General features: G+C 46.2%; 1 pseudogene; it reads right to left on the bottom strand.

Annotated features, from left to right (window-relative positions):
• Positions 1–1,150: 1,150 nt before the first annotated feature.
• On the bottom strand, positions 1,151–19,672 carry LOC115146510 (transmembrane protein 151B-like; annotated as a pseudogene).
• Positions 19,673–22,106: the final 2,434 nt, after the last annotated feature.

The raw sequence follows: 22,106 nt of genomic DNA, 5'->3' as shown, positions 1-22,106 counted from the left end.
TAATATAATACATCATTAAAATCAATTTAGCCTCAAATAATGAAACATGTTCAATTTGGTTTAAATAATGCAAAAACAAAGTGTTGGAGAAGAAAGTAAAAGTGCAATATGTGCCATGTAAAAAAGCTAATGTTTCAGTTCCTTGCTCAGAACATGAAAGCTGGTGGTTCCTTTTAACATGAGTCTTCAATATTCCCAGGTAAGACGTTTTAGGTTGTAGTTATTATAGGAATTATAGGACTATTATAGGACTATTTCTGATGTTCTTATAGGCACTTTGGTATTGCCAGTGTAACAGTATAGCTGCCGTCTACCTGGGCTCAAACCAGGAACACATCGACAACAGCCACCCTCGAAGCATCGTTACCCATCGCTCCACAAAAACCGCGGCCCTTGCAGTGCAAGGGGAACAGCTACTCCAAGTCTCAGAGCGAGTGACGTTTGAAACGCTATTAGCATGCACCCCGCTAACTAGCTAGCCATTTCACATCGGTTACACCAGCCTAATCTCGGGTGTTGATAGGCTTGAAGTCATAAACAGTTCAATGCTTGAAGCATTGCGAAGAGCTGCTGGCAAAACGCACGAAAGTGCTGTTTGAATGAATGCGTACGAGCCTGCTGCTGCCTAACATTGCCCAGTCAGACTGCTCAATCAAATATCAAATCATAGACTTAATTATAACACACAGAAATATGAGCCTTTGGTCATTAATATGGTCGAATCCGGAAACTATAATTTTCACTTTCAGTGAAATACAGAACCGTTCCGTATTTTATCTAACGGGTGGCATCCATAAGTCTAAATATTCCTGTTACATTGCACAACCTTCAATGTTACGTCATAATTACGTAAAATTCTGGCAAATTAGTTTGCAACGAGCCAGGCGGCCCAAACTGTTGCATATACCCTGACTCTGTTGCAAGAGAAGTGACACAATTTCCCTAGAAATTCATGTTAGCAGGCAATATTAACTAAATATGCAGGTTTAAAATATATACTTGTGTATTGATTTTAAGAAAGGCATTGATGTTTATGGTTAGGTACACGTTGGAGCAACGACAGTCCTTTTTCGCGAATGCGCACCGCATCGATTATATGCAATGCAGGACACGCTAGATAAACTAGTAATATCATCAACCATGTGTAGCGATCGTTGTCCTCCTCGGATGAGGAATAGGAAGGATCAGACAAACGCAGCGTGGTAAATGTCCATGTTAATTTTAAGAAATAAACTGAACACTGCAATAACCAAAAAAACAACAAAGAGAGAGAGTGAACGAAACGAAACAGTTCTGTAAGGTGAAGACACACAAAACAGAAAACAACTACCCACAAACACAGGTGGGAACAGGCTACCTATGTATGGTTCTCAATCAGAGACAACGATTGACAGCTGCCTCTGATTGGGAACCATACCTGGCCAAACACATAGAAATACAACAAAGATCAAAACAATAGAATTGAAAAACAGAATGCCCACCCCAACTCACGCCCTGATCAAACCAAAATAAAGACCTAAAAAAGGAACTAAGGTCAGGACGTGACAACTAATGATTATTGATTGATTGATTGTTTTTTATAAGATAAGTTTAATGCTAGCTAGCAACTTACCTTTGCTTCTTACTGCATGCATGTAAGGCAGGTGGTTAGAGCGTTGGGCTAGTTAACAGTAAGGTTGCAAGATTGAATCCCCAAGCTGACAAGGTAAAAATCTGTTGTTCTACCCCTGAACAAGGCAGTTAATCCACTGTTCCTAGGCAGTCATTGAAAATAAGAATGTGTTCTGACTTGCCTCGTTAAATAAAGGTGTAACAAAAATAAAAAATAAAATCGGCACAATCGGTGTCCAAAAATACCGATTTCCGATTGTTATGAAAACGTGAAATGGACCCTAATTAATCCTCCATTCCGATTAATCGGTCGACCTCTACTCACAACCTCCTTATTTGGAATATATTGTAACCGAATCAGTCAAATGTCTCTTGGCCTCTCAGAGTGAGGTTTCCAGGCAGGTGGATCCCTGGCCGACAAAGTAGAGCAGCACCTCTGTGGTGGAGTCACCACTACAGCAGCACTCGGGCCGGTGCACAATGAGGACGGGGAAGAAGCGTGCGTCCCGGTAAGTGGGCGGGCTCTCATTGAGAGCCAGCTGGCTTGAGGCTCCTCCACAGGCCCACGGTGTGCAGAGAACCGTACATGCAGCACAGTGAGAAGCGTGAGTTGTCCAGGGATAGAACAAGACATGACGGGAGAAGACGGAGGAACAACTGGAGCTGGTGGTGGCCCGCCTCTGTCCAACCTCGCTCTGAAGCTGGCAGCAGTGCTCACAGTCCTGCACCAGCATGCCATAGCTCTGGGCTGGGTGGCTGTCCAGCAGGAAGTAGTTAGAGGACCTGGTATCTTCAGCTGTACCAGAGTCTGAAGACGCCAGGTTAATCAGCATGGCCTCTGAGTAGCTGGGGTTCAACTGGCGGTTGGAAAGGATGTGCCACTCCAGCTCAGGGCTATCCACTGTATCTACCCGAGGGACAACTCTCCTCAGAGAGGATGTGCCACTCCAGCTCAGGGCTATCCACTGTATCTACCCGAGGGAGAACTCTCCTCAGAGAGGATGTGCCACTCCAGCTCAGGGCTATCCACTGTATCTACCCGAGGGAGAACTCTCCTCAGAGAGGATGTGCCACTCCAGCTCAGGGCTATCCACTGTATCTACCCGAGGGAGAACTCTCCTCAGAGAGGATGTGCCACTCCAGCTCAGGGCTAATCCACTGTATCTACCCGAGGGACAACTCTCCTCAGAGAGGATGTGCCACTCCAGCTCAGGGCTATCCACTGTATCTACCCGAGGGGGAACTCTCCTGACGGAAACCTCCTCTATTGGAGAGGGGCTGTTGTGGCTGTCCTCCAACCCAAAGAGCTTCTCAACATGGTAGTGCACAAAGGCTGTACGGTACTATATAAGCACCCTCAGGGGCCAGGACAGCATGAGAAGAGCAGTGGACCAGAACGACACCTGAGAAGTATACCAGGGCAACCGGTAAGGGTCCACGTAGGCTATCAGATGCTCTTTAAAGTTAACATTTTTCAGTTGCAACCCTTCTCGAGCCTCCATGTAGTCATTTAAACCCTCAATCTCTGAGAAGAACCTGGCACGTTGGTTGAGGTCATTATTTTCTGGTCCAGCCCCAGCAAAACCGAAACAAAGTTTTGTTGCCGGGTGGCTCTCCAGTCCAAGTAGATCCCGTGAGATGTCCCACATACCACAGCGACTGTAATCAAACTCTCCCTCACCCTCGTGTGTGTTGACCCGCTCATGGTAGACCTGGGTGGTGGTGTAGGCTTCCCCGATCCGGTAGTGGGTCACCTGTCTGGTCCTCTGAACAAAATGGTAACTTATGGCCTTCCACCAAACACACAGACGGGCTTGTCGCATCCTCAATAGGTACTCATACACGCTATCCACATCAGCCTTACAATGTAGCTCACTGCGAGCCCAGCAGTGCCAACACTCTACCAGGTAGACAACATAGAGCATGAACAGGAAGGCAAGAGGGATGTACACATAGCCATCAGAGCAGGGGCTGTCATGGTAAATCATAGCGCCTCCTCCCATGCCAACCTCCTTGATTGAGGAAATGGAAGTCAGGGAGGTGACGGATGAGTCGAAGCTGAGCTTGGTGACTCGGGTGAGCTGGCACCAAGCCACAGCGCCCAGGCAGCTGTACATCGGCAGGGAGAGCAGAAGGCACCGACAGTGGGACTCTGGACACATACAGGCACTCAAGGACTGCTTCGCAGGCCGCTGATGCAGGAAAAGAGAGGAGGAAAAAGAGAAACAGTGTGAGAAAAAAGCTTGCATACAATACTCTAACTTTGAAAATATAGATGTGTATGACAAAAGGCTGCATTTAAATAACTTTTAGCAGTGTGATTAAAAGGAGAACATGGTTTGAAGAACTTACAGAATCGAATAAAAGTACAACAGTTTATTCACGTTTCTTCTTTCCTGTGACACTATGTCTGATGAATCAGTTCGATGATATGGCTGTGTTTAAGGCGTGCTGGATTACAATGTAGTCTATTTGATATTTACCTATACAGGTTGAAAGGTTTTTAACGGGGCAGAAAGCAACAGTGTCACATGAATAATAGATCTACAGTACCACATGAAAGAGAATGGTAAAACATGATGAAAAGGGAGTCCACACGCCAATGAGCCTAAAAAATGGCACTGATCCAATTTTGCTGTGGGCAAATGAACATGACAGGGCTGTAATGTGCTGAGCTTTTCCAAACTCAGAATGCAGTAAATGAGGTTGGAGCGATAGCATGTAGGTCACGTGAATGTAATTTAATTAGGCTATGCTGCAATGGGAACAGCTGCTAATCACATTAGCTCAATGTACAACTAACATTCGTCCCAAAATCCTCCCTCACAACTGTATTTTCAGTCCCCCTATGTTTCTGCTAATGTTTCAAGCATCTTTGCATGGGTTACAGAAAGCATGCACCATGTCCAACAAGGCATGTGTATCCTCAATCCCCCAGTGACTCGTTAAATAATCTAGGACCTCAGACGGCTGCTAAAATGAACGTTGACTTTCTATACTAAACTTGACCACAACAGAATCAAACACACAAGTCATTGGATTACACATTCTGTGTGCCCTATATCTGCGGAGTGTCAAGTGAACAGTTCAGTGCAGCAACCAGTCTTCGAAAGTGCTCACATTTGCAATTCTGACTGCCAACGAAATGTCTCCTCTTCAGCAGAGGCATTCTCACAAAGTTTCTCTATTTTGTTCCAGTACAATGAGTCAGACCTAAGGCAACTGACCAGAAAACATTACAAATAGGTAGGGTTAACTTAGTTATACTTTGTCTTGTTGTATTCAGCTAATTACGGTCCTTCAGGTGTCTATAGCCATTCACCCATTAAGATCCATTGACAACATAGTGGAAGTGTCATTGTGGTCTTTTCAGTTCTCAGAATTAGTGTTGCTTCATGCAAAAACGTCTCATTAACTGATATGTGCTCAAAGGAGAGCTCAGTCAGCAATGATTCATGAGTCAATCATCAGTCAACTTGGTTCCAATAACCCAGTGGTTCCCAACCAGGGGTACTAGGACCCCTAGGGGTACTTCGTTTATCCACAAGGGGTACTTGAGAAGACTCATGAGACCATAGGGCCTACTAGTAAAATGCACATGAGGTGGTACTGTACTTCTGGGGTACTCTGGGCAGATCAAAATTCAGTTTGTGGTACAGTAACAGAAAATAATGTGTTACTGGTAAAGTGTTTCACATGAAGGTTATGAACCAAACGAATCAGACCAGACAGAAAGGGCTGACTCAGACGGGACATGTAATCAGGCATCGACAACACAAGCAAAACATCCAAAATAGCATTGACCTTTTTAGAGCATCCTGGTACAGGGCAACACAGCATCATAGGTCAAGACCTCTGGGTCATGCACATACTGTCGGTTTGAGGTAAAAACAACTTCTTGTAATTTTATGGTCTCTCATAGAAGCTGTATTTCACGGTAAGCTGCACACAACCAATTCCCCAGATGGAATAAGTGTTATTACAGACGGGAGGTAAAGCTCTCGCATTCCGAGTACACATCATTAAAGGGTACAAAATCCAGGTTCTCAGAATTACTGTATTAAGCCTTGCATACATGTCATTACTAGGCTCTGTCTTCTATGACTTGTATTTCTTAGGGAAATTACATTGTTTAATGTGTTATACATAACACAGTACTTTTGAATGCAGAATTACATTCATGTAGATATGATGGTAGGGATGGACATCATACAGAGAAACTATTAAATGAAATAGTATTTTGCTGGTGAATTAATAGTGATTATTAGACTCCAGTGAACAGATAAAGGATGTTGTGGTTACCAATTGCACTCAGTATAGAATTCCTTCCATCTGAGCAGAGGACTGAAATAGACATGACATGAATAGCAACAATCAATATATGATATGGGCTACATGTATAGGCCCACAGATATTGAGTGTGTGCCTTTTATTACGAGACTGCGTGTAGAAGGCTATCTATCATTACATTTTAATTCATAAAAAAGGCAACACCATTATGCGCTTTCAGGATGATGCTGTCATTCCTATCATGTAATCTGCATTTAAACGCTTAGCCTTCTGCATTTAAATGAAAATGTTGCATTAACTCTCACCTCTTCCAGTACATCAATGCTGGCCGGTGCATCGTCTCCATCATTGGGGGTGTTGGGCGCTGTGTCTTCCGCAGTGGTATCAACTTCCAAATTGGGAGAGAACATGCTACTGTCTGGACATGATAGCATCAAGTCCAAGCTTCCCGAAGCCAAGCCCCCTCTCCTTTCTGGTCCTCAACAGAGCTTCAGATCATCTGGGCTGGAGCCAAGGCAAATGGGGATCCCGCTTTAGGAACTCCCATCGCTTGAACCCGGAAACACCAAAACAAAAGTGATGAAAGTGATACGCTGTCACACGAGCGCACAATAAATGGCCTGATCACTGATCCGATATCTAAAATGAATGGCAAAACATCCTAATGTAGGCTTCTGTGCACAGAGAAAGTGATGTCATTTCGCTTTTTACAAGCAGGAAAAAGCATAACAGAATTTTACATTTCAAAATAATTGATGCGCACAAATGATGTGTGTAGGCTATGTGCAGCATCAGCATCTGTAGCCCATTAAAGAAGAAGAAGACGAGACTGTTCAATTACTACATTACATCACATTAAATACTGTAGGTAAGGCTGAGCAATCCATGACACCACTTGTTGTCTGCAGCCAGATAGCCTCGATCCAAAAAGTGATATTTTTCCTAAATTATGCACCCATAGTAAATATCTTCAGTAGCTTTGATTGGACTGATCACACTTTCTAAATCTTAGCTACCAGTCATCATCATCATCATGAATCAAGTCGACAATCTACTTGCAAATCCTTTTCAATCCTTGTCATAAGAAGAGAAATAATGAAGAGAAATTGTAGATCAAACGTATCAGTGTTCATCGGCCATTGAACATAAACATTACACAACAAGTTGGAAATCGCAAATTCAACAATGAGTGGTTTGGAAGGAATCAGTGGCTAACTGCAAGCATTGCAAAGAAATCACAAGCCTGCTATTCAGTGGAGTGGGTGTGTCCCAAGTATGGGTTTAAGAGCTAAAAGGATAAACATTAAACATTGGCCACGCTGTCAATCCAGCATGACTTCTGCCGCGCTCAAAACAACTGTAACTCAGAACTGGGAAATCTGATTTTAAGTGACTTCAAAACAACTGGGAACTTGAAAAAAAATGAGCTCCAACTGGGAAAATAGGTTTTCAAGGTCATCCAACTCGAATTGGAAGTAGGGAACTCGGGCCTCTTTCTAGAGCTCCGACCTGATGATCATTGACGTCCTCATGATTCAACCTTGTTTTTTCAGAGTTCCCAGTAGTCTTGAAAGCACCATAAATCCAGAGAATGCCAGACTTTGATAACAAAGTTTAGTGATGAAATTTGCCCCTGAAGGACTGCTGCGTCACCTTCCTGCTCAAGTGAGCACAGCACAACAAGATGAGTCCAAAAATGTATTGTATGCTGTTGAATAAATTATGTAATATGCCAGGGAGACTGTAACTAAGAAAGTAATACTAAGTGTATGTTGTGTAGTAAGCTGTTAGTAGCCAATGTGCCTCACCCTAATCATTTGCCCCCTTTTCCGATCAGAATTCCGCTCATAACAGATACTGCATTTTGGAAGTGTCAATGGGGGAATGATATTTGGTTTTCATTTGGTACTAAATGGTCAGCAGGTGTCGCCATTTTAAAAGGCAACTTTAAAGGTCATATATTGTGAATACTGTAAGTACACACTGGAGGCCTAGTGCCCACGCACTGATACAGGGGGCACCGGACTGGTGACACACACTTCAGCGCGAGTGCGTGGAGCTGGCACAGGACGTACCGGACAGGGGAGGCGCACTGGAGGCCTGGTGCGTGGAGCCGGCACAGGTGGTACCGGACTGGTGACACACACTTCAGGGCGAGTGCGTGGAGCTGGCACAGGACATACCGGACTGGAGAGGCGCACTGGAGGCCTGGTGCGTGGAGCCGGCACAGGTGGTACCGGACTGGTGACACACTTCAGGGCGGGTGCGTGGAGCTGGCACAGGACATACCGGACTGGAGAGGGGCACTGGAGGCCTGATGCGTGGAGCTGGCACAGGACGTACTGGGCTGTGGAGGCATACTGGAGACCTGGTGCATCGAGCCGGCACAAATTGTACCGGTTCGATGACACACTTCGCACTGCTAGTGCAAGGAGCTGGCACAGGACGTACTGGGCTGTGGAGGCACACTGGAGACCTGGTGCGTAAAGCCGGCACACATGGCACCGGACAAATGACACGGAAGGCGATCCTGTCCTGCCAGGATTTCCTCCCAAGTCCAGGATCCCTTCCCATCCAATATCTCCTCCCAAGTCCAGGATACCTTCTCTTCCTGGGCACGCTGCTTGGTCCTGTTGTGGTGGGATATTCAGTCGCGATCGTCGTTGGAAGCATACTCGGACCAACTTGCAGCGTGATCTGGGTTCCACATCTTATTTATTTAAAGTAAGTTAACTACACAACAAAACAATAAAGAAACAACGAAATGTGACTATCATGCACAAAACACAAAATAATATCCCACAAAACACAGGTGGGAAAAAGGCTACCTAAATATGATCCCCAATTAGAGGCAACGATTACCAGCTGCCTCTAATTGGGAACCATACCAAGCACACCAACATAGAAATATGAAAACTAGAACACCCCCCCTAGTCACCAAGGCTCTCTATGGTCAGGGCGTGACAAATTGCTTGTGCCAAGAGAGAGAAAGAATATGACATCATAAAGGGAATAATGGATTATACTAAAAAAACTGAACTAACTAATCAAGAATTATTGGAGCTATCATCATTGCAAATGCAGTCAGACTGTATCTATGAGGAAAAGGCCCAGGGAGCGTTTGTAAGATCAAGATGAAAATGGATGGAAGAGGGAGAGAAAAATACAAAATATTTCTTTAATTTAGAAAAAAGGGCAGGCGAAAAGAAATAAGTAAATTAATTATCAGTAATACTCCCAATGAAAATCCAAAAGAAATCTCTCAGCATGTTGCCCAGTTTTATCAGAATCTGAATACATCACCCCAGTCAACTTCCAATATGGATCTTTTCTTAGACAATGTAGCAAACATTGCTAAGAAGATAGGTAATGATTTCAGGGATTTTTGTGATGATGAGTTATCTGAAATTGAGATAAAAGACTGCATTAAAAGCCTTAAGGACAATAGGTCCCCTGGAAATGATGGTTTAATAAGTGAGTTTTATAAAGCATTCAATGATAAATTGATTCCTTTCATTCTTGCTAGGTTCCAAGAATCAAAAGAAAAAGGCTTCCTTAAAGCAAGGTGTAATTACTTTGATTCCCAAACCTAATAAGGATAGTCTTTATATTGACAACTGGAGACCCATTAGCCTGTTGAATACTTATGGGAAATGATTTGCCCTTGTATTTGCTAAGAAGTTGAAACAAGGCTTGCATCATATAATTGACGAAGAACAATCTGGTTTTATGCATGGTCGACACATTAGTAATAACATCAGGTTGATCTTAGATATTGTAATGACCTGACTAGATCATGAATGAACAATTGTCCAGACAGAGGCTTGAGTTTGCGAATTGACGGTTTATTGAACCAACTTTACACAGGCTACTGTTTGGGCCGTAGCACACGCCAAATAGATGACAGATAACCCACAAGCCAATCGTGACCTTCTCTTGTGAAGTCCAGACGTAAGAGAGAGAGAACAAAGGCTGAACCTGGTCTTAACTTCCAATGCCCAACCCCCCTCCACGCCACTCCGCCAACCACCAGGATGCCCGGCATCAGACATTCCAGGCATTCCCGTGATTGGCAGATAGCAGGTTGATTGACATGTCGGACCCCGCGAACACCGGGTACTGGTCAGTACAACACAACCACCTCCTAGCCTAGCACATAACACACAGCTGTCTGTGCGGGTCGCTACACAGCCCCCCCACCACAAAGTCCCTCGTCCCCGAGGGAACAAACAAAGTCTCTGAAGCGACCCGGAGGTCTCCTTTGCCTGCGTGGCCGTGATGGTCGCAGAGTGCCCCTCTGGGAACCAGGGGATGAAGGCAGGGATATGGGGGACAAGGAAGCGGGAATGGTATTACAGTCCGTGGTTCTGGGGAACCACGCGGTGACACAGGGGGAGACAGGGGGAGTGGGCTGTCTGGAGCCTTGTCTGCGGCACCTGAGGGTGGGTGCCTGGAGAATGTCATTGCCAGAGAGGGAATTGTGGGGGTTCCTGGGGTTTGGGGAGAAGAGGCCCCTCTGTATGGGGCTAACCTGTCCCGGTGCAGTGCCACCTTTCTCCCCTGGGAGGAAGCTGCACCCGGTACACAACCTCCCTACCCTCTCCAGGACACTGCAGGGTCCCACCCAGTGACTGTCCAACTTGGGGCATCTGCCTTTTTTCCTTAGGGGGCTGTAGACCCAGACCAGCTCCCCAGCCACAAAGTGCCTTCCCGGGTGTGCACGTCATAGTTCCTTTTCTGCCTCACACCTGCATTCACCAGCTGCTCTCTGGCGAAGGTGTGGGCTGTCTCCAGGCGGTCCTGGAGTCTCCGGGCATACTAGCACTGGCTGTAGGTCTGTGTCCCGTCCCTGCTGCTGCCGCCATTCAGCCACGTCGACAGTCTGCAGCTCACAGCAGACAGGCCCGCTCGCCCGACACACTGTGGCACAGACACCCTCCTCTGCCCGCAGCTCTCTCCCGTCCCTCTCTCCGCTCACAGTGGCGGCAGCCGTCTGCAGTGACGGGACATGGCGTCGGCGTTGGAGTGGCGTGCCCCTGCCCTGTGCACCACCGTGAAGTCATACGGCTGAAGCTCCTCCAACCAGCGTGCCACCTGCCCCTCTGGCTCTCTGAAAGACATGAGCCACTGGAGAGCAGAGTGGTCAGTCCTTACAGTAAAGGGCAGACCACCCAGGTAGTACTTGAAGTGTTTGACGGAAGCCACAACAGCCAAGAGCTCCCGCCGGGTGACACAGTAGCGGCGCTCGTGTTTGTCAAATGTTTTGCACGCCACCACTCTCTCCCCTCTGGCCCCACCTGGGCCAGCACCCCACCCATGCCCACATTGCTCGCGTCTGTGTCCAGGATAAAGGGCAAGGTGAGGTCAGGGGGGGCGAGCACGGGGGCCTCGATCAGTGCACGTTTGAGGGTGTTGAACGCCTTCGGCAGCAGGCGGTTCAGTGGAACAGCAACGCTTGAGAAGCCCCGTACAAACCTCCTGTAGTACGAGGCCAGGCCCAGGAAGCTCTTCAGCTGACGCTGGTCGGTGGGGGTGGGCCAGTCTCTGACAGCCCCTACCTTGTCCTCCATGGTGCTGATCCCCTCCTTCCCCACTCGGTGGCCCAAGAAGGACACCTCTCTCCTCATGAAGTGGCACTTCTCGGGGTGGAGCTTCAGACCTGCGGCAGCCACCCTCTCCAGCACACGCCGTAGCGCCCCAGGGCTGACTGGAAGGAGCTGCCATGGGCCAGGATGTCATCGAGGTATACCAGACACTGCTGTCGGGGGATGCCATCCAGCACCCTGTCCATCAAACGCTCAAAAGTAGCTGGAGCGTTGCACAGGCCAAAGCACAGGACCTTGAACTGCCAGTGTCCTCTGTTAGTGGAGAACGCAGTTTTGGCTCTGGCCTCTGGGGAGAGGGGCACCTGCCAGTAGCCGCTGCGGAGGTCTAGTGAGGAAAACCAGGAGGACCCCTAACCAGGTCCAGCGACTCATCGATACGTGGTATGGGGTATGAGTCCTTCCTGGTTACCTCATTCAGCCGCCTGTAGTCCGCACAGAACCTCAGCTTGCCCCCCTTCTTCGGAACCATGACGACTGGCGCCGCCCAGGGGCTGTCTGAGGGCTCAATGAAGTCTGCCCGCTGCATCTCCAACACAGCCTTGTCTGCCGCCTCCTGGCGTGCCAGCGGGATACGGCGGGGACGCATCTTGATGGGTCGAGCATCACCTGTGTCGATCTCATGCTGCACCAGATGGGTCTGACCCACCTCTTCCTCACTCAACGCAAAGCTGTCTCTGAATTCAAACAGCAACTGCCACAGCCGTTCCTGCTGCTCGGGGTCAAGACCAACACAGTTCCTCCCCATATCTCCTCACTGCAGACAGTGTCCTCTCCTCTCCCATCTGGGGTAGCTGGGCTGGGGGTGCGGCCCGGGCTCACAGAGGGCTGTGTCATGGAGGTAGCTGGGGAATGTAACACACCGCCGTAGGTGACAGGGGGACTGGGGAAAAGGTCACACACAGCTGTGGGGAGGGCGCAGCCATGAGTCTCTGCTGCTTTAACTGTTGGAGTAAAGGGTTTGTTGGGTTGAGTGAATGTGACATTAGGGGGGGCCATGGTGACTTCCGTCCCTCCCTGGAAGCTCAGTGTGCCCCTATTTAGGTCTAACTGGCAGCCTGTGCTCCTAAGAAAGTCCAACCCCAGGATACAAGGGTCCTGCACAGCCGCCACCCACACAGGATGACGCACAGTCCTGCCCCCTACAGTCAGAGTCATTATTCCCTTCCCTTTCATGGGTGCCAGCTCACCTGTGACTGTGCGGAGCTGCACAGTTGTAGGCTCACACTGAGTCCAACCTGGCACAATATCTGGCCTCACCAGGGTTACTGTGGACCCAGTGTCCACCAGGGCGGAGCAGGGCACCCCCTCCACAGTGACAGGGACATGACAAAAGTCCCCAACACAGGTCCGGCCCACCACAACAACAGGCTCCATCCGCTTGCCCTCGTCTGCTTCTGGGGGAAGTGGAGCCTTGCTTCCCCGTCTGTGCCGGTGGGCTCCTCCTGAAGATGATGGTGGTTGGGATAGAAAGCCAGGGGTCCGCACTACCCGGTCTATGCGGACCCCGAGCCGTTTCCCTGAGCTCGGTTGGGGCATGGGGCAATCTCGGCGCAGATGGCCTGGCTGGCCACAACCCCAGCAGACCCTGGGACCAGGGCTTGTGTTTCGTGCCGCCTGTAGCGACACAGCCCGAATGAGTTCTGTCATTTCGGCCACCCAAGCAGGCTTTTCCGGCTCCGGGCTGCTCTGCCCCCCAGCTCGCACAGAGGGTGTGTCTCCCTGCACCCCCACCAAAGCCCCAGCTGAAGCCCCAGCCCACACCAGCTCCCTCTCCAAAGCCATCTCCAAGGCTGTCTGCAATGACTCAGGATGAGCCAGCTGGGTCTGTATGCGCAGCTCCGTAGGGGAGCGCCTGTATGAACTGGTCCCGTGCTAGCTCGCTCTGCACGGAGGGGGCATGTGAGCATATGCCCGCCGAGAGAGGCTCTCAATGTCATTAGCTAGCACCCGTAGAGGCTCTCCAGGCTGCCTGCGTCTATTACTCAGTTCGGAGCGCAGTAGCCCGGGCTGTACACACTGTCCATAGCGCCTCCTCAGTGCTCCCACTAGAGCACCATAATCGTGCCTGTCCTCGGGGCTAATCAATATCAAACAGGCCAGAGCTTCATCCGTGAGGCATAAAGCCAACTGCAGTGCCCTTTCTTCATCCGACCACCCCCTAAAATGAGCTAACAGTTCAAACTGAGCATGAAAAGCTTCCCAATCCGCCTTACCGGAATACTTCGGGGTCTTAACAGATACGGACGCAGCCGGGAACTGGGCGCCGCCATGTTTGTTTACATCCTGAGCCCCAGATTCCTCATCACGCCGCGTCGACGTCGCCACTTCGGTCCGCCCACCAGAATCCGCGCGAAATACACTCGACGAAGCACTCATGCCCGCTTCAGCGGCCATCACTCCAACATCCTCCCTCAAGCGGCCTCTGCGCTCCGACGCCCTGGCGATCTCCTCAGACAGAACCCCCGACGTCCATTCACACGCACCTCCTTGGCCATAATCGTCCCCTACCTCCACCTTCACTTTCGGATTCCTCGAAGCATTTTCAATCCCCGTTCTCACCTACGGTAGCTAGCCACATAAGTCAGCTAGCTAGCTGGCTAACTTGTATCAACGTTTTTACTTCTGACACCAATGTAATGACCTGACTAGATCATAAATGAACAATTGTCCAGACAGAGGCTTGAGTTTGCGAATTGACGGTTTATTGAACCAACTTTACACAGGCTACTGTTTGGGCCGTAGCACACGCCAAATAGATGACAGATAACCCACAAGCCAATCGTGACCTTCTCTTGTGAAGCCCAGACGTAAGAGAGAGAGAACAAAGGCTGAACCTGGTCTTAACTTCCAATGCCCAACCCCCCTCCACGCCACTCCGCCAACCACCAGGATGCCCGGCATCAGAACATTCCAGGCATTCCCGTGATTGGCAGATAGCAGGTTGATTGACATGTCGGACCCCGCGAACACCGGGTACTGGTCAGTACAACACAACCACCTCCTAGCCTAGCACATAACACACAGCTGTCTGTGCGGGTCGCTACAATATGATTGACTATAATGACCTCATCCTTGATGATAGTTTTCTTATGTTTGTTGATTTTTATAAAGCTTTTGACACTGTAGAACATGGATTTATGTTCAAAGCAATACGTTTTTTGATATAAAGCATTTTTTTTATATAAAGCAGTCCAAACTTTATATAGTGGTTGTACTAGCGCTGTAAAATTCCCTCAAGGGACATCCCAAAAATGACTCCACATTAACTCTGTGGAGTTATTTTCCAGAGAACGCATAGAGCCACGAGTTGAGTATCCGTTATATACCATGGCTATAATTTAAATTTTTCTTCTAGAAATGTGTTCATTTGCTGCTAAAAATATGTTCAACAAGTAGCTAGCAGAAGTTGTGACAGAAGTTGCCCTGGTAACCAAACAAACAGACTTTCTACTTTAGCTACCCGAATGATCAGTCCTAACTTGCTATTATGAAGATCGAATTCAACAATGGCAACAACAAAAATCGACGTTTCCTTTCAAAGGCAACTCAAACATAGAATGAACTATATCCATTGAATTGTACCATGCAAATAATACTATGCGTTATAGGGAAATAATGCACGGTCTAGAATGCATAATGCCTAAGAAAAGTTTGCTTTCTGATCAGGACACTGTTCATTACGAGGAGATCGCATTGAATATCAAACACTAAGCTAGCTAAATAAGTTGTTGCTAGCAAACCTGCCAATATTACAACCGAATTTAAAAAATACCAATTGCTGAAAACAGCTGGTCAACCTAGAAACATGTGGGAGGATTTGACAACATAGCGACACCTGCGTCATAACTGCAACATGGGGACCAGAGAAATTCATATTCGTCACTTACCACATTAGGTCATCAGATGCTCCCAAAAAATAACTATCCGTTGGACCTGCATTTACAATGAATCCAATTTAGGTTGGTGTGGTTGTTGGTTTAGCTTTCTCTAACTTTGTAGTAAGTATGGTCTGCCTGTGTAGGCACATATTGCAAGGTGCCCCGATATCTACTAACTGTCCCATTATCTGGTTTTAATGTCCATTCTAGAATGCACTTCTAACCAATGAGAAATGAATATTCAACAACGCTGTGGTATAATTTGTGATAACTCCTGACTATGGGCTGTTGTTAACTGTTGACCCAGTTGTTCATTCTAATAATTATGTGCATTCGATGTTGCTATGCTAAACAAATTGGCATGTAGCTAGCTAGCAGAGATTCGATGATGATGATGCGAGACAATAATTTCAATAAATAATGATTGAATAAATATCCATTAAGCCTACAGTACATAGGCAACAACTATGGTTGGCGAGTCCGAGCTTACCAAATAGCTTGGTTATGTTAATGGTGACGTGTCCGTTGATGGCACACAGGTGGAAGAACTATCCGTGCATGGTCCAGGCGCTGGTTGGTGACAGACAGTCAGTCAGTGCTTGTCTCTTCTTTGGCGGAGAATGAGACGTCCCACTCTTATCGTTGCCAGCTAAAATGGCACTCCAACGCTTTCTGTTCAGCCAATAACTAACTATTGAGTGAGCTCTCACACGGATGGACACTCACAGCCGTTATTTCCCTTACCTCAATAGGCCCGCATCGAATAACTGTTGCATTCTGAAGTTGTTACCGTTAGTTATTTTCTCATGTTTTGACCCAGTCGTTCATTCTAATCATTATTTTCATTCAACAATGCTATGCTAAACAAATCATCAGCATGCTGCTAGTTAGCAGAGATTCGATGATGATGATGAGAGACCTGAACGTCAATAAGTAATGATTGAAAAATATTCTAGTCGATATTGAATATAACGTAACAGCCTCGCCTGACTGTGGGAAAAACAACCTGTGGTTACTTAAGTTACCCATTGGCTCAAACGCAATTTTATTGTCTGCTTGTTTTAGTCAATTACAAAAATGCATTCAAGAAAAGTACAACATGTTTAAAGATTACTTTTCAAAATGTCCTGCTCTTTTCTCACTACTTAGAAAAACATAATATTGTAGGGCTTCCCTCATGCCCCCATCACTGTCTGATGTATGCCGCTGTGCATGGGCCCAGAGCCCTCCTGGTGTCCTCAGACGATGAAGTAACTTACAGTATCATCATCACCAATATACCATGGCTTGCTATACGTGTATAAACTCATGGTTAAAAGCCAATTATTGTGTCCCTGTCTTGTGTCTGAACAGCACACTCATGATTCCATGGGCTGTCCTACTTTCCTCTGTTCAGGAAGAGGAGGAAGAGGGGCTCTGAGGTCATGAGAGAGACTGCTGTTAGTTTATCTAACTCAGAATCTATATTTTAAAAACATGCTGGAAAACGCAGGAGCTCATCTGCTCATGACCCCTCTCTCTCTCCTCCATTCCTTTCTCGAGCTCGCAGAGAGAGGGGCTGTTAACAGTTTAATTAAATCTGTTTTATTGGGAAAATATGTTACTATCGATGTTCTCAAACAGATTTCACTGGGTAGCTGCAGGAATAGGGTTGGAGAGCCCATGACATACAGAGTTTGGAAGAAGTATCACCTGTTGCGCAGCGAGAGCATGCTCCTCAAACAGTGGTTGACGTCTGGAGTGAAGATGTTCTTATAAACCCAGATATTTCTACTTTTCTAGTTTTGATGCTTGAAGAGGAAGAGGATCCCAGCTGCTACTATATTTATTTCTCAGCTGCTAGTATTAAGCACATGCTCCGCTATGAAAACCGGAGTAGCCTACCTGGCATGTTTAAAAAACAAACCTAGTGAAAGCAGCCTCCATTTGCTATTCGAGTGCATACAGATTACGTATTTTTTCCCCCTGCCCCTGTTCCTGCCAATTTGATAATGGGCCATTCTAAATCGATGCAAATTTGACATATTAGCACAGACCAGATTACTATGAGAATAATCTGACGTGTGAAAAATATGATCACTTTGAGAGAAGTGTGAGCAGCCTGAGTCAAGGAACAGAGCGCAAGCTTTTTTGTGACTTTCTCAAATCATTATAGTTGCATTATGCTGCCCATATTTGTTTTCATTTCGAAGACATTCTAAAATTTGTATCATTAACTATAGTTGCCAATTAACTCTAAATCTATCGTAAAGGACCTGTTTCAAATGATCCACTTTTACGCTCAACATCGCCACTTCATGCCAGTATCGCTCCGGAATGGAAAACATATCCTTTCTATTTTATTCAGCAAAGCTCAATTATATTCTTCTTAATGTAAAATCATGTAATTTTAAGCATATCTTGTGTGCAAAATGAATACGCCCACTACAGCCTATGGTGTGGCACATACAATAGGCCATTCATTATGTTCTTCTGTGTAAGTGTAGTCAGGAAGCAGGTGCGGAAGGTGAGTTTAATAATGAACTGATACAGATGACGAAACATGAGAAGCGTACTGAACGTGAGATAAATAATAATACCGAATGACTGATACTACTGAGGGCTAAATAAAGGGGCAGTAATCAAGGAGAAAATCATGACCAGGTGTGTGTAATGATGGGGAACAAGTGTGCCTAATATAGTTGCCAGGGTCGGTGTTAGCAGACCAGCGACGTAGAGCGCCGGAGGGAGCAGGAGCAGGCGTGACATTCTGAAATACACTTTCTTCACATAATGTTTATTTTAGACCTGCATAAAATAAATCATGGATTTATTGTGGTGGTGTAAATTAAATGGATTTCTTGGAGATGCTAAAGGTCTTTATGTTAATTAATGGACCAGCAGTCAGTTGCATGATAATTACCAGCTGACCGCCACAGCCCTAGTCTTAGGCTATATAGCATCATCATATAGAGTTATTCAGGGCCAGGCTGTCTCATCTCCCTATACAGTAGGCTCATCTAGTCCTTCAGTCACTGTATTCCTCAGACAGGTGGCTTTGTTAAGTAGTGAATCTGTGCATCTGTGAAGTCTCCACTTGTTGGGATACTTGGCAATTTCCCCTGTTAATTATATCAGATACAGATAGTTGACCATAATACTTTTCGCAATATTTGACTGAGCTGTTTGTACTCAATGCTTCCAGGTTCTCACTGTTGAAAGAGAATTCTCTCACGGGCCTTGTCTATGTGATTTGGAATGTTCCTGGCTGAATGTTGTCAGGAGACTTTTCAATCCCAATGGTAATAACAATCAATCAATAGCTTTGACCAATCCCAGAGGTTTGTAAGACCATGGGTTTAATTATAATTAGTCAAAGACTCAGCTTATGCAAAAGGTTAGTACAGTTTATTCAGCGAACGTTCTAAAGTCAAGAATACAAAGACATCCATTTTATAGCTGCGCACATACTTCCACACAAACAGTAGGTATCCTATGCACATACTGTCCTGCTACCCAGCCGACAAAGATTAGGGGAGGCCGTGAGAATCACTCCCCGTCCTCCCTCAAGATAGGGAGACCCTGGGAAGTACTCTCAGTGGCCCCCAGCCAAGGTCGGCACCGAATCTTGCTCAGACAGTCTGTTTTTAAGATACTATAATAGACATATTGTACAGATATATTGTTATACCCTAATTCTGCCTAAAACTACACTCACGGATATATAATTCTACTGACTAAAACCACACACATCCATTAAAATAATCTCATGATTCTAATCAATTTCATACAATCATATGGTTTCAGGGTGGAATATTCTAATCATTCATTTAAACATATAAATCCCATTAACAATCCACCCTTAATGACTAAATAATACACACTGATTCCTCAAATACTACATAGAGACATAAATGGTATCCAATAATAATTCAAACCAATACATGTATGTACAGCCGATATTCATCAATGATTGTTATAGGCCTATATCCAATTATAACGCTTCCTGTTATGATTTCTATTACAATCTTCATTAAAAAAAACATTCTTAAACATCAAAAACAGTCTCATCCAACATGGCCTCCTCGTAGTTAAAAGAAACGGAGCCATCTCCTAGGCCTGTATTCGTCATCCCACTTGCCGGAGCTCAGAATCGGTCTGTACCTCACCATCTGTTGCATCATTGATCTCTCCAGAGTCCTGGTTATCAAACCTCTCATACACGAGACCAAACAACATCCACACAGAACCAAAACACTCATACAGGTGAAAGTTGCCCACAACACAGTGATTATGACATTTTTCCATTTCCCAAACACACTGTCAAACAAATTTGTTAGAGCATTATCCACCCGAGAGTTCTCTGCTAATTCGTGAGCTAATGTGGTTAAACCAGCCAGGGCCCTGGTCACTGATCCGTCTGGAGCTGTGTTATTAAAAAATCAACGTACAGCAATGACAATGTTATTAAAAAATAAACGTACAGCAATGAACCCCAATCATTCTACATACCCCGCCCTTTTCTGCCAATTAACATATCGAGAGTCAGTCTATTTTACCAGGTCATGAGGGAGGTGGCGGATAATTGGTCAGAGAACCCCTTTACTGCATCCCCAGTATCATTCACAAATCTCTGTTGATTATAATAAATGTCATTAATCCAATCCACATTTTTATTTATTGTCAACCACCAAAAGAACGTAGTGGTAAAGTCTTCACCTATTTGATTCATAGCTTTGTATTAATCGGTAACTTCCCTGAGGATGCCAATAGCATCCATCTAGACTCCCATCCTGGTCAAAACTCCACCTATGCCTACTTTAGCCTCCTATAACTGGCCTCTGATGACTAACTCAAACTGGTTGGACCAATAACCCCGGGGCACAAGTTCCTGACCACCCTTTCTGGTAGTTTCTGTCGTATGCGTCCTTTGCTGGTACGAGCAACATATAACATCAGTTATAGGTGCTGTTAGGTTAAGATTTTTTTCCTGTACTTCCAAACTTTAGTCACATTAACGATTACCTTTCTGCCATTAAAATCATCTAAGTTCTCAGTGCCATTCTTGTGTCTATAACCCTGGTACTCATCAGGAGTTAAAGTGAACAGAGGTGGGTTGGCCGAGTACCTCAATCTGGACAACCTAGTCCCTGTAAAGTTATTTGCTTTCCTAGGGAATTGTTTGTTTACCTGAAATCCTACATCTTGATCTTCTTTGACTCCTTATTCTGTAAGTCACTCGTCCTTGATGGTCAGTGTATTATATAGTTTATCTTTTACTTCTTATCAAAGACAATGGCATCATATAATTAGTACCGGAAGGTGGTGGATCTGGATGTATCAGAAAGGTTACCAAGACTATGATGCAGCTCAGAGCCCCTACTCTTCCCAAAAACCGCCAAACCCTCTCCTTCCCTTAGTCGGTCTGCTAGGTACCACCCCATACTCACACTTCTAGGATCACCCACAGTGATGAACGGTCGGGATAGGGAATCTTCGTTAAGGAGGTAACCCCCGGACCCTGTTGGTACTCGGTTCTTCTCCTAACTCTGTGTGTGATCAGCAGTGCTTGTATGTGTACATACCTTCTTGCAGTGGGTAACATGGACCCAAGTGACTCTCTCAGCTATTCTAATGGCAAAGGCGGTGGTTTAACAGAACCTGGTATGGACCTTCCCAACGGGGCTGCTTCCAGTCTATTCTCCTCTGGGACTGGATTCAGCCCCCGTCTCCTGGTTGGATTGAGTGAATCACCTTCTGTAATTCACCTGTTGGGCACAAAATCTTGGACATACGGGTTTGGTTAACAAACAGTCTTCTCATGTGTTCTGCTCGGATATCTCCAACTTCTATGTCTATCTGTTCTGGTCCCTAACTCTGGCCTTCTATTTGTTTTACCTGATTAGCTAAACTGTCATCCATTATTTACAGAAATCGATAGTAACCCAACTCTAGGGATAATATCTTAACCTAATATCTTGACCTATCTTGATCGTCCGGGGGGGGAATCTAACTCCTGACCTTTTCACTTTCAGTTAGATCACTGCTCTATAGCTGGGATTCCTCTGGTGCCACTGCCAACCAGCCTTAGTCTTCTTATTAAGGCACTATTTTATGTGGACTTAGTGCTGTATAGCTCCTCCCCTCCCCCCAGAGCCTTGTCCGAACTGGGTCCTTTGCTAAGGGAAGCCTGTGTCCAGCTGCCCTCTGTGCGGGGCTGCTACCTCTCTCACCTGGCCCACATGGAGCCTTCTGTCCTCTCTTCCAGAGGAGGACCATCACCTGGGCTGAACTTCCTGACTCAACTTCCTGGCCTCCTTCAATTACCTCTATTCTGCCCTGGTTGGACAGTTTGAGTCGGTGTCAGTCGGGGACCCCCTGTTTGACGACTTCAGCAGAGATGCTTCAATGCCACCATGGAGTTGGCCATGGAGTTGGCTGTGTTTGTGGAGCATGTGGGCCTGCTGCGCTCCCTGGGGGTAACACTGGAACAGGTGAGAGGGAGGCTGGTTAATTAACATGCTGGACTGAAATAATTGAGAGTCAGGGTACAGGGTACATTTCTGTGTAAACGGCCAGTAGATAGAGCACTGTGGTTCTTGTCACTTTCTGCAAAATTGTGCGATTTGACAAAGTGTCTAAATCATGTGACATAAAGATAGGCTAAATGAACCCCTCTCTGTGTTCCTCCTAGCTGGCCATCCCTATGGAAAGGTTCACGTCGCCCCCAGAGGATTCTCTC

The sequence above is a fragment of the Oncorhynchus nerka genome, linkage group LG18 (genome assembly GCF_034236695.1).
Source record: "Oncorhynchus nerka isolate Pitt River linkage group LG18, Oner_Uvic_2.0, whole genome shotgun sequence".
In the NCBI taxonomy this organism is placed as follows: Eukaryota; Metazoa; Chordata; class Actinopteri; order Salmoniformes; family Salmonidae; genus Oncorhynchus; species Oncorhynchus nerka.
The sequence above is the reverse complement of the archived record's forward strand: the minus strand, read 5'-3'. Positions and strand labels throughout refer to the sequence as shown.